The sequence below is a fragment of the Theropithecus gelada genome, chromosome 10, assembly GCF_003255815.1.
Source record: "Theropithecus gelada isolate Dixy chromosome 10, Tgel_1.0, whole genome shotgun sequence".
Classification (NCBI taxonomy): domain Eukaryota; kingdom Metazoa; phylum Chordata; class Mammalia; order Primates; family Cercopithecidae; genus Theropithecus; species Theropithecus gelada.
The window spans coordinates 19,330,601-19,348,428 of NC_037678.1; the positions used below are offsets into that span (position 1 = coordinate 19,330,601).

At 47.2% G+C, this 17,828-nt stretch overlaps 1 protein-coding gene and 1 pseudogene across 2 annotated transcripts in view; one reads left to right on the forward strand and one right to left on the reverse strand.

Moving 5' to 3' along the window:
- RNF185 (ring finger protein 185) overlaps nt 1-4,679 on the reverse strand; it is a 46,414-nt gene extending 41,735 nt beyond the window's left edge. The window contains exon 1 of one of the 2 annotated variants that reach the window (XM_025399256.1): nt 4,516-4,672. The gene's annotated coding sequence lies outside the window, so the exon portion shown is untranslated. Of the gene's footprint in view, nt 1-4,515 lie in introns of both variants that reach the window. The other variant, XM_025399255.1, reaches the window with a different exon arrangement.
- A 4,867-nt stretch (nt 4,680-9,546) lies between these two features.
- On the forward strand, nt 9,547-10,324 carry LOC112632373 (annotated as a pseudogene).
- Nucleotides 10,325-17,828: the final 7,504 nt, after the last annotated feature.

The window sequence follows — 17,828 nt, forward strand, 5'->3', positions numbered from 1 at the left end:
CAGCAGTTCAGGACCAGCCTGGCCAACATGGTGAAACCCATCTCTACTAAAAATATAAAAATTGGCCGGGTGTGATGGCACATGCCTGTAATCCCAGCTACTTGAGAGGCTGGGGCAGGAGAATTGCTTGAACCTGGGAGACAGAGGTTGCAGTGAGCGGAGATTGTGCCATCGCACTCCAGCCTGGGCAACAAGAGTGAAACTCCATCTAAAAAATAATAATAATAAGGGGCCAAGCACAGTGGCTAAAACCTGTAATCCCAGCACTTTGGGAGGCTGAAGCAGGTGGATCACGAGGTCGGGAGATCGAGACCATCCTGGCCAACATGGGAAACCCTGTCTCCACTAAAAATACAAAAATTAGCCAGGCGAGGTGGTGTGCGCCTGTAGTTCCAGCTACTCAGGAGGCTGAGGCAGGAGAATAGCTTGAACCCGGAAGGTGGAGGTTACAGTGAGCCGAGATCGCGCCACTGCATTCAAGCCTGGACGACAGAGGAAGACTCCGTTTCAAAAATAAATAAATAAACAAATAAAATAAAAAGTTGAAAAACAATATATGGCTGGGAGTGGTGGCTCATACCTGTAATCCTAGCACTTTGAGAGGCTGAGGCAGGAGAATCGTTTGAGCTCAGGGGTTTGAGACCAGCCTGGGCAACATAGTGAGACCTCGTCTCTACAAAAAATTTGAAAGTTAGCTGGGTGTGGTGGTATGTGCCCGTAGTCCCAACTACTTGGGTGGCTGAGGTGGGAAGATGGCTTGAGCCCAGGAGGTCAAGGTTGTAGTAGGCTACGTTTGTGCCACTGCACTCCACCTTGGGCAAGAGAGCGAGTCACTGTCTCAAAAAAAAAAAAAAAAAAAGTACATGATGCAGGTCAGGAATTGGCAATTTTTTTCCGTAAAGGGCCACAGAGTAAATACTTCAGACTCTGTCGACCATATGGTTTTTATGGCAACTAATCAACTCCACTGAGTAGCATTAAAGTACCCAAAGACAATATGTAAATATATATGTATAAATATAAATAAATGGGTGTGGCTGAAATGAACACTGAAATTTTATCTTCCTGTAATTGTCACCTATGTAATATTATTATTCTTTTATTTCTCATCATTTAAAAATGTAAAAAGCTGGCCAGACATGGTGGCTCATGCCTGTAATCCCAGCACTTTGGGAGGCCGAGGCAGGCAGATCACGAGGTCAGGAGATGGACCACCCTGGCTAACGCAGTGAAACCCCATCTCTACTAAAAATACAAAAAAATAGCCAGGCATGGTGGCAGGCGACTGTAGTCCCAGCTACTCCGGAGGCTGAGGCAGAAGAACAGTGCAAACCCAGGAGGCGGAGCTTGCAGTGAGCTGAGATCACGCCTCTGCACTCTAGCCTGGGCAACACGGCCAGACGCCATCTCAAAACAAAAAAGAAAAATGTCGGTGGCTCAAGCCTGTAACTCCAGCACTTTGGGAAGCTGAGGCGGGTGGATCACGAGGTCAGGAAATCGATACCATCCTGGCTACCACGGTGAAAACCCGTCTCTACTAAAAATACAAAAAATTAGCCGGGTGTGGTGGCGGGCGACTGTAGTCCCAGCTACTCAGGAGGCTGAGGCAGGAGAATGGTGTGAACCTGGAAGGCGGAGCTTGCAGTGAGCCAAGATGACACTACTGCACTCCAGCCTGGTCGACAGAGAGAGACTCCGTCCAAAAAAAAAAAAGAAAAATGTAAAAAGCATTCTTAGCTCACAGACCATATGAACAAGCAGTAGGTCCAAGTTTGGTTCACAGGCTATATACAGTAAGAGGATCCCCACTCTAGGTCAGAATTTGCTAATGTGTGCTTCAATTAAAAAAAAAAATAGATTTTACATCAAGTAGATTAAACAAATGAAACAAGTTATTATCTTGGCTTATAAAGCACATTTCCTTATTGCAGGACCTCTCAGTGCTTTTAATGTGGTATTACATATTGAGAAGCTTCAAGAAAGAATAATGGTATGTGGCTTTCTCAAACTTATTATTAGCATCAAATCCTTTTTTCAGAGCCATTTCTTCAGACCAGTGGCCTGAAGAACACACTTATGAGAATGTTAATTCAGATGCTTCTTTAAAAGGAAACTTTTAGATCAAGAAGTTCTAAAAACTCCAACAAATTAAGATCATTTTACCCAGTACCTGGATAAGATCTGAATAAGCATTTCACAACTTTTTTATTTTTTAATCTTGGGAAACACAAGTCGATAAACACCGGCAGGAAGTTTTGGCTCAACCCTAACCTTTTTTTTGTGGGGGCAGGGGAGCAAGTCAGCAGAACTGGGTCATAATATGGAGCCTCTGCTCCCTAAGATAACATAAACATTCCTAAGCATTCTAGCAGGTGTTGAAAAAGTGACTTAGGCGAGCTCTGTAATGCACAAAATAAGGACGTAATAATGTTTGATTCGAAAACTAAAGGTATGCTAGAGGCCAGGCACAGTGGCTCACACCTGTAATCCCAGCACTTTGGGAGGCTGAGGCAGGCGGATCACTGGAGGTCAGGAGTTCGAGACCAGCCTGGTCAACATGGTAAAACCCCATCTCTACTAAATACACACACACACACACACACACACACACACACAAAATTAGCTGGAACTGGTGGTATGTGCGAACTGGCAAGTCAAGTCTATAAGAGGACTGTTTTTATATGATGCACGGAAAGCTAGCCAACAGACTGCAAAAACTCTCTCACATGTATACACATATTGCTGAAGAGAGGATTCCAGCAGGGATTATGTTCCAGGGAGGAGAAGGCTGGTCTGAACAACCTCAAGGGGTCCTCCCAACTGGGAGTCCTCAATTTTGTGACTGAGAGTTCACTGGCTTCTCCTGGTCAAACATAAAATCTTCAGTGGCATTTCCAAGTTGTTCTTAGAAAAAAGCTACTAACCCATGGGGTGGGACCCAGTTTACTTATTCATTCAACAAACATTTAAGGTGCGTCTATCAGATATTGGGTCATTCCAAAGTCCTTGAAAAGAAGGATGGTGCCCAGGACAACCAGGAAGAGATTACGTAAGGTCAGAGGCATTGGCCTTATTTACAGGAGATGTAGGCTAAAGTGATGGAAGTGTCAAGAAAAGAGAGAAGAAAAAAGTCACATTTGCCCTAAGGGCAGAGTCAGCACCAGATAGATGCAGAACAACTCCTTAGAATCACAGACTTTCAAATTGGAAAGGACCTTCATCTAATACCTATATACCTCTCTCGAAAGGAGGCACGGAGGCAATCCATTCACTCCATCGCTGGTCAACTCTGATGATTCTTCCATTTAAGTTCTTCTATTAAGCAAAAATCTTGTCTTCTTGTAGAATTCACCTGTTAGTCCTAGTTCTGCCTCTTTTAGCCTAAAGATGAAGTGGAAGTCCCCTTTGCCATTAACAATATTGTCAATTTTTTTTTTTTTTTTTTTGAGACGGAGTTTCGCTCTGTCGCCCAGGCTGGAGTGCAGTGGCGTGATCTCGGCTCACTGCAAGCTCCGCCTCCCGGGTTCACGCCATTCTCCTGCCTCAGCCTCCTGAGTAGCTGGAACTACAGGCGCCCGCCACCTCGCCCGGCTAGTTTTTTCTATTTTTTAGTAGAGACGGGGTTTCACCGTGTTAGCCAGGATGGTCTCGATCTCCTGACCTCGTGATCCGCCCGTCTCGGCCTCCCAAAGTGCTGGGATTACAGGCTTGAGCCACCGCGCCCGGCCTATTTTCAATTTTTAAAAAGTTAATTCCCTTCCAGTGCTGTCTTTACTGAGCTAACCATTCCAGTTCTTTCAAAGTTCCTGACCTGGCACCAGCTGCCTCAAAGCGAAGAATGGATATCTAGTGCTCACAGCAGGAAAGCACTTAAAATCAATGAGATTCAAACATCAGTATATGCAGGACCCTCCTAGGCATAAGTTCAGATTCTAAACCAGAAGTCTGAATTGAGTCCCGCACTGTAAAGCCGGCATCTCAGAGAATTTCAAAGCAGATGGTGTAAGAACCATATTTTGAGAAACACTGCCCCGTTTTAGACACGAGGAAACTGAGGCCCAGCACAGGAAAGAGATTTGGCCCAGAACGCAAAATTGTCTGTCGGTGGTGAAGTCTCGAATCCAGGTCTCTTACTCTCAGCCCAACTCTGTTCACCGCGCTCCCCGGCCTCTGCTTCTCCACTCAGGGCAAACTCGTGAAATGCACTACCAGATGATACAGGCGGCCTCGCACGGGGGACAGAATGGGAATCAGTGCCCATGCCTCGAAAGGAGAGCTTGTGGGAGCTCTTCTCTTTCTCAAGGCCTCAGTTTCCCCAATCTGTAATCATGGGACGCAGAACCACAACGCCAGCCCGTCCTCTTTTCGGGGACCAGAGGCACCACCGGTCTTGCTGTCTCTGGGCCCCTGGGCTCAGATGTTGAAGCCCGTGTGTCCCGGGAAGGCGGACCCGGGTCTCCCGCCCCCGTCCCTAAACCTTGGCGGTCCCCGCCCCAACCCCAGCACCTCACATACCTGCCTCTGCGCAGTTAACGCCGTGGGGGGCCGCCCAGTCAGTTTTTCGGCTACACGGCCAATACTATCCCCGCGTCAATCTGTTGGGTAGGACCTCTGACCCCTCCTACGCGGACTCTAGTCACATGACGCGAAGCCGCCCCTCTCGGAGGGACTTCCGGCCCCAACCGGAAGAGGTTAATCTCCATGTCCTAAACTCTAAGGTTCCGCCTGCGGGCAGGAAGCGGAGGAACACTGGAGCTTTTTGGCAGCCTTTCAAAGAACTTGGGTTCGGGGCTCCTGAAAGAAAAAAACTGATTTCCGACCGGGCGCAGTGACTCCCACCTGTAATCCCAGCACTTTGGGAGGCCGAGGCAGGATGGATCACATGAGGTCAGGAGTTCGAGACCAGCCTGGCCAACATGGTGAAACCCCTCTGTACTAAAAATACAAAAATTAGCCGGTCGTGGTGGCGCACATCGGTAATCCCAGCTACTCGGGAGGCTGAGGCAGGAGAACCACTTGAACCCGGGAGGCGGAGATTGCAGTGAGCTGAGATCGCACCACTGCACTCTAGCCTGGGCGACAGAGCGAGACTCCGTCTCAAAAAGAAAAAAAGAAAGAGAAAGGAAGAAAACATTCCGGAAAGTACCAGATAAACTTGGAACATCTTGTTACACCAGAATATAAGGATGATGGTAATAAGAATCATGGGAATATGTCAAAGAACACAGGAGCTGTCTTTAAAGAGATCCCACTGGCCAAGTCAGGGCAATTTCAGAATCAAAATATGGAGTAATAGTAATACAGTATAACTAATTGAATAAAATAGTAATCCATGAGTCTTTACAGACATAAAGAAGTGAGTATATTAATGGGTGAAGGGAAAGTCTTCCTTTTAGTAGAATGCCAACTAATAAACTGTTGTAACCGAGTGAGTTAGAGAGAAATGCCACACTTTGAGACGAATTCAGAAGTCCTTTATTAGCCGGCGACCGAGAGACAGCTAAATTCAGGAGTCCTTTATTAGCCAGTGACCGAGAGACGGCTAACGCTCGAAATTCTCTCGGCCCCGAGGAAGGGGCTAGTTTTGTTTTTATACCGTGGTCTAAATAGGGGAGGGGGGAGTTTAGCTGAAGCAATTTTTACCCTGTCTCTACTAAAAATTTTACAGAAGCAGAACTGGCAAAAAGTTAAAAAATTAATTGGTTACAAAAGCAGTTACAAAAAAATAAACAGTTCCAGGTGCAGGGGCTTAAACTATCACAAAGAGAGAAATGCAGGGGCTTTGGGTGCCATCCAGGGAGCGCATCCCCAGGAGCTGCTGGTGCAGCTTGCCTCAGTATCTTATCAGTAAGTGCATTTCTGGACATGCTTTGAGTCAGTTTACTCTGGTTATGCTCTTAAGGGAGGGAGGTAAAGGGGCTGTAAGTGAAGGAACTAAAATGGAGTCTGTCTGGCTCTCTCAGCTAAGAGAGACCATCAGGTTAAAACAAGGTAGGGTATGGCAAAACATGGTGGAATTAGAAAATCAGTAATATGTGGTAGAACTATAGAAATGGGATGTTTAAAACAGTAAAAGTGTCTCCCACAAATTACCTATTGATTACAAAGGGAAAACGGTGATGTTACAGAGGTGTAACCTAGCAGAACAAACGGATCAAAGTGATCAAAGTTAACACCACTAGTTAGTGGGTCAGATCAAGGGCCTCCTAATAAAATGCACTGAGGATACATCTCTTCTGTGGTATTTCTGTCAGAAGTGCACCGTGCACATCTCATGAGGAAGCGCTAGAGAACCCCAAATGAAGGACACTCTCTACAAAATAATTCATTGTCATGAAAAACAGAAAAGCCGAGGAACTGTTCCAGTTTAAAGAAGTTAAAGAAGACTAAAGAGGCATGACAACAAAACATGGTGTGTGATTCTAAATAGAACCCTGGACTGGGGTGGTGGTGGTGGAATAGTTGTAATGGACAATATTGGGACAAGTAACGAAATTTGAATATGGATTGTGGATTAGCTGTTAATATTGTATCAAATCACATACTGATAGGTGATGGAGCTTGTGACTTGCACTCAAGCAGTCATTGGAGTTCTTGACAGCCATCTTCATTCATTCAACAAATATTATGAAATGCCTACAGTTACCCAGGAACTGTTAGGGATTGGACTTGAGTAGGAGGTGAACATAGTAGATAAAGGCCGGGCTCAGTGGCTCACGCCTGTAATACCAGCACTTTGGGAGGCCGAGGCAGGCAGATCAGCTGAGGTCAGGAGTTCAAGACCAGCCTGGCCAACATGGTGAAATCCCGTCTTTACTAAAAATACAAAAATTAGCTGGACATGGTGGCAGGTGCCTGTAATCCCAGCTACTTGGGAAGCTGAGGCTGGATAATTGCTTGAACCCAGGAGACAGAGGTTGCAGTGAGCCAGGATTGCGCCATTGTATTCCAGCCTGGGTGACAAGAGCAAAACTCCGTCACACACACAAAAAAGTAGATGAAATAAGCTCATAGATGAAATTCCTAGTCTGCCAGCCACCCTTCTCAAGTTCCTGTGATCAAGAAGTAATACAGGGGACGTTTCCAGTCACACAAACCTGGATTCGAAACCAGGCTCTAAAAGAAAAACAGCCCCTGATATTCAGGAGATGGTCTGGAAGTCACAAATAGACCTTAGTGTGTTCTCTTATTGAACATAAAAACTTCACAGAACAGCATCAAACAAGACCACTATGTGACCATGAGGGATCAAGACAATAACAAAACCACTCGAATCATGTCTGAACCCAGACAAAACATGAGCATTGTTCAAACTACAAAAATGGCCAAACATTTCTTTTCTTTTTTTTTTTTTTTGAGACGGAGTCTCGCTCTGTTGCCCAGGCTGGAGTGCAGTACCGTGATCTCGGCTCACTGCAACGTCTGCCTCCTGGGCTCATGCCATTCTCCCGCCTCAGCCTCCCGAGCAGCTGGGACTACAGGCGCCCGCCACCACACCCGGCTAATATTTTGTATTTTTAGTAGAGACGGGGTTTCACTGTGTTTGCCAGGATGGTCTCAATCTCCTAACCTCGTGATCCGCCCGCCTTGGCCTCCCAAAGTGCTGGGATTACAGGCATGAGCCACTGCACCCAGCCCCCTCCTTCTAAATAACGTTTGTCAGGGTATTCGCTGATAGACAGCATCCAATCCAGAAAACCTCATTTTCTTTTTTTTTTTTTTTTTTTTTTTGAGACAGAGTCTCGCTTAGTCGCCCAGGCTGGAGTGCAGTGGCGCGATTTCGGCTCACTGCAAGCTCTGCCTCCCGGGTTCACGCCATTCTCCTGCCTCAGCCTCCCGAGTAGCTGGGACTACAGGCGCCCGCCGCCTCGCCCGGCTAATTTTTTGCATTTTTAGTAGAGACGGGGTTTCACCATGTTAGCCAGGATGGTCTCGATCTCCTGACCTCGTGATCCGCCCGCCTCGGCCTCCCAAAGTGCTGGGATTACAGGTGTGAGCCACCGCGCCCGGCCGAAAACCTCATTTTCTTAAACCCTACTCCAAATCACCTAATGCAAGCCCAAATCCTATGTGTCTTTTGTAACACTTTGTTACTGAGATGTCCCCTTGTTTTGTTTGTTTGTTTTTGAGACAGAGTATCACTGTGTCATTCAGACTGGAGTGCAGTGGTGCAATCTCGGCTCACTGCAGCCTCTACCTCCTGGATTCAAGTGATTCTTCTGCCTCAGCTTCCCGCGTAGCTGGGATTACAGGTGCCCACCATCACACCCGGATAATTTTTGCATTTTTAGTAGGGACAGGGCTTCACCTTGTTGACCAGACTGATCTCGAACTGCTGACCTCAAGTGATCCTCCCACATTGGGCTTCTACAGTGCCGGGATTACAGATGTGAGCCACCAAGCCCAGCCGCCCTGTTGTTTTTCATGATTCATGTCCTCACACCCTTACCCCATAACAAGTGATAAACTCAATTTGTTTAACCACAGTTGTGTTCCAATTTCTTCCTACCTCAAAAGGTTGTTATGAGGATACTTGGAACAAGTTCAGTACAGAGTGAGCTTTCTCTATCAGTCAATCCATTATCTATTTTTTATTTAAAAAAAAAAACATGGTCTCGGCCGGGCGTGGTGGCTCAAGCCTGTAATCCCAGCACTTTGGGAGGCCGAGACCGGCAGATCACGAGGTCAGGAGATCGAGACCATCCTGGCTAACCCGGTGAAACCCCGTCTCTACTAAAAAATAGAAAAAACTAGCCGGGAGAGGTGGCGGGCGCCTGTAGTCCCAGCTACTCAGGAGGCTGAGGCAGGAGAATGGCGTAAACCCGGGAGGCGGAGCTTGCAGTGAGCCGAGATCACGCCACTGCACTCCAGCCTGGGCGACAGAGCGAGACTCCGTCTCAAAAAAAAACAAAAAACAAAAAACAAAACAAAACAAAAAACATGTTCTCAGTCTGTGGCCCAGACTGGAGTGCAGTGGCACACCATCCTGACTCACTGCAGCCTTCAACTCCCGGGCTCAAGTGGTCCTCCCACCTCAGTCTCCTGAATAACTGTGACTACAAGCACGCTCCACACCAGCTAATATTTTTAAATTTTTTGTAGAGACAGGGTCTCGCTGTTGCCCAGGCTGGTCTCGAACTCCTGACCTCAAGGGATCCTCCCAGTTTGGTCTCCCAAACTGTTGGGATTACAGGCATGAGCCACCTCACCCAATGCTTTCAATGTACTTTAAAAAAATTCTTTCTTTCTTTTTTTTTTTTTGAGATAGCACCTCACTCTGTCACTCAGACTGGAGTACAGTGATGCCATCTCACCTCACCTCAACCTCCACCTCCCTAGCTCAAGCGATTCTCCTGGCTCAGCCTCCTGAGTAGCTGGGATTACAGGTACATGCCACTATCACCCAGCTAATTTTTGTATTTTTAGTAGAGATGGGATTTCACCATGTTGGCCAGGTTGGTCTCGAACTCCTGACTTCAGGTGATCTGCCCTCCTCAGCCTCCCAAAGTGTTGGGATTACAGGCATGTGCCACCACATTGCCTCCTCAGCTTGCATTGTTTCTAGAAGAACCTGCACCATACCTTTATCTGTAGCCTTCACCCAGGTCTTAAGAAGCACGAAGTTTTAACTGTGGACACGGGATTTGGTGGAGCAGCAGTCACGACTGTGGGCATGAGTAGCAAGACTGCAGCAGCACATTGACTATAGAATGAAATGCATCCTACAGGAAGGCAGAATCTTCTTTGGCGCCTTTAAGGCGTTTGACAAGCATGTGAATTTGATCCTTTGCGATTGTGATGAGTTGAGAAAGATCAAGCCAAAGAATGTGAAGCAACCAGAGCTCAAAGAAAAGCACTTTTGGGGTCTGGCGTTGCTGCATGGGGAGAACTTGGTGTCCGTGACTGTGGACGGGCTACCCCACCAAGATACTGGCATTGCTCGGGTACCACTTGCTGGAGCTGCAGGAGGCCCTGGCGTTGTTAGGGCAGCTGGTAGAGGAGTATCAGCTGGTGTATCAATTTCCCAGGCTCCTGCTAGATTAGCAGGCCCTGTCCCAGAAGTTGAGGAACCATCCCAGCAGGTAATGACTCCACAGAGAAGAGCATTACTGGAGCCCCAACACAGTACCCACCAGGACTGGGGACTCCACCCCCACCTGTTGGCAGAGCAGCCCCACCTCCAGGCATTATGTTTCCTACACCTGGTATGAAACCACCCATGGGCCTACCAATTGGGCCTCCCCTTGCTGGAGGGATGCCAATAGGCATGCCCCCTCCAGGAATGAGACCCCCTCCACCAGGAACACATCCACCAAGACCCTAGGATACTGCTGGTCCATCTCAGTCACTTTTCCCCCTACAATGCATCTTGTGAAACTGTGTCCTGTTTGTGAGCTTTTTGTCCCTTTTTTCTGCATTAATCATAGCTAATAATAAATGCCTAAAGCAATTAAACTGTGGGAAAAAAGATATTGAAGCCATCAGCTTTCATTAAGATAAATTCATTGATTATATTCCTCTTTGCTCTTTTTGTTGGGTTCATAAGGTGGAAAAAATGGAAAAGAGTTCAACTTTTCCTTAGTCGGAATGAGGTCATTCTCATGGTCTTTTCTGGAAAGCAATAACCACATTCCTGAAACTTTAACATTAGGGAACCAACACTGTTTATTTCTTCATGTTCTTGTTATTTAAAACGTTCCCAAGAAGTAACAGAATTGAAACTACAAAACTTGGAAGCACTTCAGCTTCAAAAATATATCAAGTAGTATCTTCTCTGCTTTAGCACACTAAGGCACTTATAGTCCCTGGAAGCCCTGTTGGTGATGTTGGCATTTATCCTGCCAGAACCCAGCATAGATTTAATATTATTTGACGCCCACAACACATTGTGCTGAATAAAAAAATATTCATTCTGGTGGGGAATAATTTTAAAAATATACATTTTCTGATTTCTTCCTCTGCTTGCTCATGAGTCCCCCTGCCTCCTCCCCTTCTTTGCCTTTACTCCTCTAATAATAACAGTAACTAATATTTATTGAATGTTTATAATATGCTGCATACTGTGCCAAGGGCTTTATGCAATTTAACCCTCACCCCAGGATTGTGAAGGAAGTCTTATTACAGATGAGACGCTAGAGGACCAGAGAAGTTAAGCAACATGCCCAAGGCCACACAGCTGGTAAGAATCAGGCCCCAAATTGGAATCTGCTCTCAAAACCTGCTCCTGTTGAAATGTTGCTTCACCACCCTGGCACAAAGAGTAGGGTCTGTGAAGGGATGGAGGGAGGGATACGCTGGCAGGGAAGGAAGGGCTTGGGATAGTGGGTGGGCCTGGTGGGAGTGGAAGACCATTCAGAGACATTTAGACCCTCTCCAGAGGGCAGAGGGAAGGGGTGGAGATTAGGAACACAACCCAAATAGAAGGCCCCTGTAGAACCTCAGGGGGAGCCACAAGTTTGGGGGACCAGGAAGGTTGAAGAGTGGGTAAATTAGGCCAGGCGCGGTGGCTCATGCCTGTAATCCTAGCACTTTGGGAGGCTGAGGCAGGCCAATCACCTGAGGTCAGGAATTCGAGACCAGCCTGGCTAACATAGTGAAACCCTGTCTCTACTAAAAGTACAAAAATTAGCCGGGCATGGTGGCGGGTGCCTGTAATCCCAGCTACTTGGGAGGCTGAGGTAAGACAATCGCTTGAGCTGGGGAGGTAGAGGTTGCAGTGAGCCGAGATCACGCCATTGCACTCCAGCCTGGGCGACAAGAGTGAAACTCTGTCTCAGAAAAAAAACAAAAAACAAAACAAAACAAAACAAAAACAACCAGGGCCGGGTGTGGTGGCTCACGCCTGTAATCCCAGCACTTTGGGAGGCTGAGATGGGCGGATCACAAGGTCAGGAGATCGAGACCATCCTGGCTAACACGGTGAAACCCTGTCTCTACTAAAAATACAAAAAATTAGCCAGGTGTGGTGGCGGGCGCCTGTAGTCCCAGCTACTGGGGAGGCTGAGGCAGGAGAATGGCATGAACCCGGGAGGTGGAGCTTGCAGTGAGCGGAGATTGCACCACTGCACTCCAGCCTGGGCGACAGAGTGAGACTCTGTCTCAAAAAAAAAAAACAAAAAAACAACCAAAGAGTGGGTAAATTATAAGGTGGGAGAAGGGCATGATTAAGGACAGCGCCACAGGTGTTTACTTGCCAAGTGAAGAGAGGCAAGAAGTCTGGGAGATCTTCTGGCCCATGCGATCTTTTTTTTTTTTTTTTTTTTTTTTTTTTTTTTTTTTTTAACAAAGTCTGCCTCTGTCACCCAGGCTGGAGTACAGTGGCACGATCTTGGCTCATTGCAACCTCTGCCTCCTGGGTTCAAGTGATTCTCGTGCCTCGGCCTCCCGAGTAGCTGGAATTAGGCAGACACTCACCACTACACCCAGCTAATTTTTTGTATTTTTAGTAGAGATGGGTGTTCACCACGTTGCCCAGGTGGTCTCGAACTCCTGAGCTCAGGCAATCTGCCTGCCTCGGCCTCCCAAAGTACTAGAATTATAGGCATGAGCCAGCCCTATTTGATCTTTTAGGACTCACAGGTCCCTGCCCTTCTCGGGGACCAATTTTATCATCTGTTCAATGCAAGGAGAGAGAGAGGATTCCAGCATCCCAGGGAGCACCAGCTCTGGTAGGTGGTGAGGAGGTAGCATCATTTTCTCCTCGAGTCTCCTCGCCTGACATGGGGGAGAAGGTTCCCTGGACCTGGCCAGTTCACTGCCCCTACCCCACATTAGTCTCTCCTCATAGGTACAGGAGGCTGAGAGAGGAAGACCATGTCTGCAGACAGAAGTGAGAATAAGCCAGAGAAAGTACTCCCTGATTCTCCTAAATCCCAGTGCTTCCACAGAGGAGTGGCCAGGTTAGGAGCATGGCCTCATTAGTCCCCAGATCTGGAGCAAATAGGCAAATCTTTGCTGTGTGCCCTCAGACAGGCCACCCACCCCTGGGCCTCAGGCTCCTCTCATTCTCTGTGTATGGGTGCTAGGGTCACGTTGAAGCCCACTGCACCCCTGCCGTCAAGCTCCCTGCCCCAGGACAGCTCAGGGTCCATTTATTCTGTCTCCTACTGGGGCTTGGCCCAGGGCTCTGCCCTCACGGTGGACCTGATGTTCAGGAGCAGAGTGAACCAGCTTGACCTTTCAGATTCAGGTCTGATAGTGATAGTATTTTTTGTTTAGATACGTGGCCACCAGCTAGTATCTGAGCCGTATTCTGGGATCTTCTGAGACCTAGGTCAGCAGGACTCTATTCTTGGGAATTAGGCTCTTTCCAGAGGATTCTAGGATATTCCTAGCAAAGATGAGGCATGGCCAAAAGTTCGGGAAGCTGGCCAGGAACAGCAGTTCACATCTGTAATATAAACATTTTGGGAGACCAACAAGGGACAATTACTTAAGGCTAAGAGTTCAAACCAGGCCAGGCAATGTAGCAAGACCCTGTCTCTACAAATAAAACTTTAGCTGGGCATGGTGGCATTCACCTGTAGTCCCAGCTACTGAGAAGGCTGAGGTGGGAAGATGACTTGAGCCCACGAGCTTCAGGCTGCAATGAGCTATGATCATGCCGTTACATTTCAGCCTGTGTGACAAAGTCAGACCTTTTCTCTGAGAAAAACAAAAACAAAAACAAAAAAAACCACCACCACCAAGAAAAAACTCTGGAAACCAGGAAAAGAAATACTAGTGAAGAGAAGGAGAATATGAAAAGGCACTGAGAAATTATGGAATTATGGGATCCTGGGTAGTGTGAAGAGGGAGGGAGGTGGGGTACTCATTGGACAGTGGAGCTGCCTTACACATCTGGGAGACTGAAGGAAGGGCAGATGTTTGCTCTGGGCCTAGTATGTGCCAGGTATTATGGGCAGGTCCTTCCCTTTTTTTTTTTTTTTTTTTTTTTTTTTTGAGACAGGGTCTCACTCTATCACCCAGGCTGGAGGAGGGCAGTGGTGCGATTTCGGCTCACTGCAGTCTCAACCTCCCTAGGCTCAGGTGCTCCTCCAACCTCAGCCTCCTGGGTAGTTGGAACTACAGGCATGTGCCACCATGCCCAGCTAATTTTTATATTTTTTGTAAAGACAGCATCTTGCCATGTTGTCCAGGCTGGTCTTGAACTTCTGGGCTCAAGCAACCTGCCTGCCTTGGCCTCCCAGAGTGCTGAAGTTATAGCTGTGAGCCACTGTGCCTGGCCGGGAGGTCCTTTTCTTGTTTTCTTTGTTTTTGAGATGAAATCTCACTCTGTTGCCCAGGCTGGAGTGCAGTGGTACAATCTCCGCTCACTACAACCTCTGCCTCCCGAGTTCAAGTGATTCTCCTGTCTCAGCCTACTGAGCAGCTGGGATTACAGGCGCGCCACACCACGCCCAGCTAATTCTTTTGTATTTTTAGTAGACACAGGGTTTCACCATGTCGGTCAGGCTGGTCTCAAACTCCTAGAGGTCCTTTTCTCATACTTTTCTCAGTGAGTCCTTTTTAACAGTTCATTGAGGAAATAATTATTTGTGGCCACTTTACAGAGGAGGAAGCTGAAGTTCAGAGAGGTGAGGAAATGTGACCAAGGTCACACAACAAGGAAACAGAGCCAAATTCAGTGCCTCTAAGTCCAGAAGGATGAACTAGAAGTAGAGTTGCCAGATAAAATACAGGATTGCCCAATTAAATTTGAAGTTCACATAAACATCAAATTTTTAAAAATATAAATATGTCCCAAATATCACCCGGGACATACTTCCATTTAAAAATTATTACGCTGGGTGTGGTGGCTCATGCCTGTAATCCCAACACTTTGGGAAGCCAAGGCAGGAGGATCGCTTGAAGCCAGGAGTTTGAAACTAGCTTGGGCCACATAGTGAGACCCCATCTCTACTAAAAGTTTTAAAAATTAGCCAGGCATGGTGGTGCATGCCTATCGTCCCAGTTACTCAGGAGGCTGAAGTGGGAGGATCACTTGAGCCCAGGAATTCAAGGCTGCAGTGAGCCATGATTGTGCCACTGCGCTCCAGTCTGGGCAACAAAGCAAGATCTTGTCTCAAAAAAAAAAAAAAAAAAAAAAAAATTATATGTTGTTTATCTAAAATTCAGAATTACCTTGATGACTTTTCTTTTTTGCTAAATCTTTGGTAGAGGGAATGCCTACACCTTGACAGCATAAAAGGGCAGAGCCTAGGACTGTGGGGTCTGGGAGAGACGTGAGAGCGACATCGCGACCCCTTCTCAGGCCTTGAGGAGGAGGCCCAGGCACTAGCACCAGGTCACCAGGGTCTACACAAACCAAGGTCTACATAGCTCCCAGACAGGTGTCTAGAAACTTTCCCAGGGCCTAGGGCAATGAAGACTTAAAGGGACAATGGCCCTCAGACTCTCCCCAACCCTGTACCACATTTATTCACCCTCCCCCATACCAAGAAATTGCCCTATCCTTTGTCCATCCATGTTCAGGCCAAAAACCTGGGAATCATTCTTGTTTCCCCAGTACTACATGTAGAGCTGTGCTATCCAAAACAGTGGTCTTTAGCCTCATGTGGCTGAGTGCTTGAAGTGGAATCCAAATTGAAATGCACAATAAGTGTAAATAAAATACACACAGGATATCAAAAACTTGGTACCAAAAAAGGGTGTAAAATGGCTTGTTAATAATTTTTAAAAATAGTGATTACATATTGAAATATTTTACACATTGGATCACATAAAGTGTATTATTAATCTTTTTTTTGAGACCAAGTCTCACTCTGTCATCCAGACTGGAGTGCAGTGGCGGGATGGATCAAAGCTCACCTCAGCCTGAACTCCTGGGCTCATACTGATCCTCCCACCTCAGCCACCAGGGGCGTGCCACCAGGCCCAGCTCATAAAATGTCTTATTAAAATTACTTTCACCTGTTTCTTTTATGTTCTTGATGGCTAGAAAATTTCAGATTACATTTGTGGCTAGCATTGGAATTCTGTTGACCAGTGTGGGTATAGACATGGTCTGATTTGTTCATCTGTAAAATAGGCTTGGAGAGGTGGAGTCATTGGCTAATAGTCACACCGTGGCAGAGTGGGATGGGAAATCAGGTTATTTTGAACCCTGAGCCCGTGGCTCCCCGTCAGTCCCCGGGGCTGACATTTGACCTCTTCCAGAATCATATACCGTCTTGAAACCACAACCAGCCCTCAGTGGAGACCTAAGGTATGCTCGCCCATCCTAGTGTGGGGACTTAGGGCTGGGGGTGGGGGCGGGGGCTTCCTGGATGAGATTGTAACCCCCCAACAAATTCACCTTGCCTGCTGCCTAGACAGAGCCAATTTATCAAGACAGGGGAATTGGAACGGGGAAAGAGTGATTCACACAGAGCCGGCTGTGGGGGAGATCCGAGTTTTATTGTCAGTCAAATCAGTCTCCCAGAGCATTTGGGGATCAGAGTTTTTGAAGATAATTTGTAGAGGCTTGGGAAGTGGGGCATGCTGACTGGTCAGGTTGGAGATGGAATCACAGGGGGCCGAAGGGAGTTTTTCTTGCTGTCTTCTGTTCCTGGGTGGGATGGCAGAACTGGGTGAGCCACATTACCGGTCTGGGTGGTGTCAGCTGATCCATCCACTTCAGGGTCTGCAAAATACCTTAAGCACTGCTCTTAGGTTTTACAATAGTGATGTTATCCCCAGGAGCAATTTGGGGAGGTTCAGACTCTTGGAGCCAGAGGCTGCATGACCCTAAACTGTAATTTCTAATCTTGTAGCTCATCTGTTAGTCTTGCAAAAACAGACTGGTCCCCACCAGGCAAGAAAGGGGTCTTTTTGGAAAAGTGCTATTACCAATTTGGTTTCAGAGTCAAACGATTAACTGAATTCCTTCCCAAAATTAGTTTGGCTTGTGTCCAGGAATGAACAAGGACAGCTTAAAGGTTAGAAGCAAGATGGAGTCAGTTAGGTCTGATTTCTTTCACTGTCATGATTTCCTCATTTACAGTTTTTGCAAAGGTGGTTTCAGGATGGCTAAGCCAACATCTCAAGGATGAGTAAGATCAAGCCAGGTAAAGGAGGGGGAAAAGTGTTTTAGGCAAAGGGAACAGCATGTGCAAAGCCTCTTAGAGAGCGTGTTAATTGAGGATATTAATGTAGTTCTGTGTGGTTAGAACAGAGATGTGGGGAGTAGGTGAGGTCAGCTGGGCTCAGATCCTGCAGCGCCCACCAGGCTTCAACATGAGGGCCAGAGAGGTCAGAAGACAGATATAGACAGTGGAGAGACCTGGCTATGTTTGTGTTTTAGAAAGATTGGGCCTGCTACCGTTTGGAGAACCCCTGTTCCAAGATATAAAATGGAGAACCAGAGAAGAAAAGGGTTTGTTCAGGGTCATAGAGCGAATCAGAGGGGGTAGGGCCTGGCCAAGAAGGACTTGGCGGGCAGGCACAATGGACCAGGAAAGGGGCAAAGGCAGCCTTGTTCAGGAGTCTCAAGGAGGCACGGGCACAGGGTGTCCACTAGGTGACAGCAGAGGCTGGTCCAAACTCCAGGGGCTTCCGGCAGTACCCACCCTGCTTTTCCACAAGCCTTCCTCTTTCCATTTCCCTGGTCTGGGCATCAGAGGGCCTCTCTCCTAACCCTCTTCTCCAGACCCCAGAGCAGCAAGGAGAGCCCTGGGTGTCAGGAGGCTCAGAGACTAGCCCTAGCTCCATTTCCCCTCTGCCATTGACATTGGGCAAATTCACAGATAAAAAATTGCTTGAGAACTTGAGTCTTTGGCTGTAGAAATGGAAGTGGCATTATTAGTCTACCAGGATCCACATTCTTTTTTTTTTTTTTTTTTTTTTTT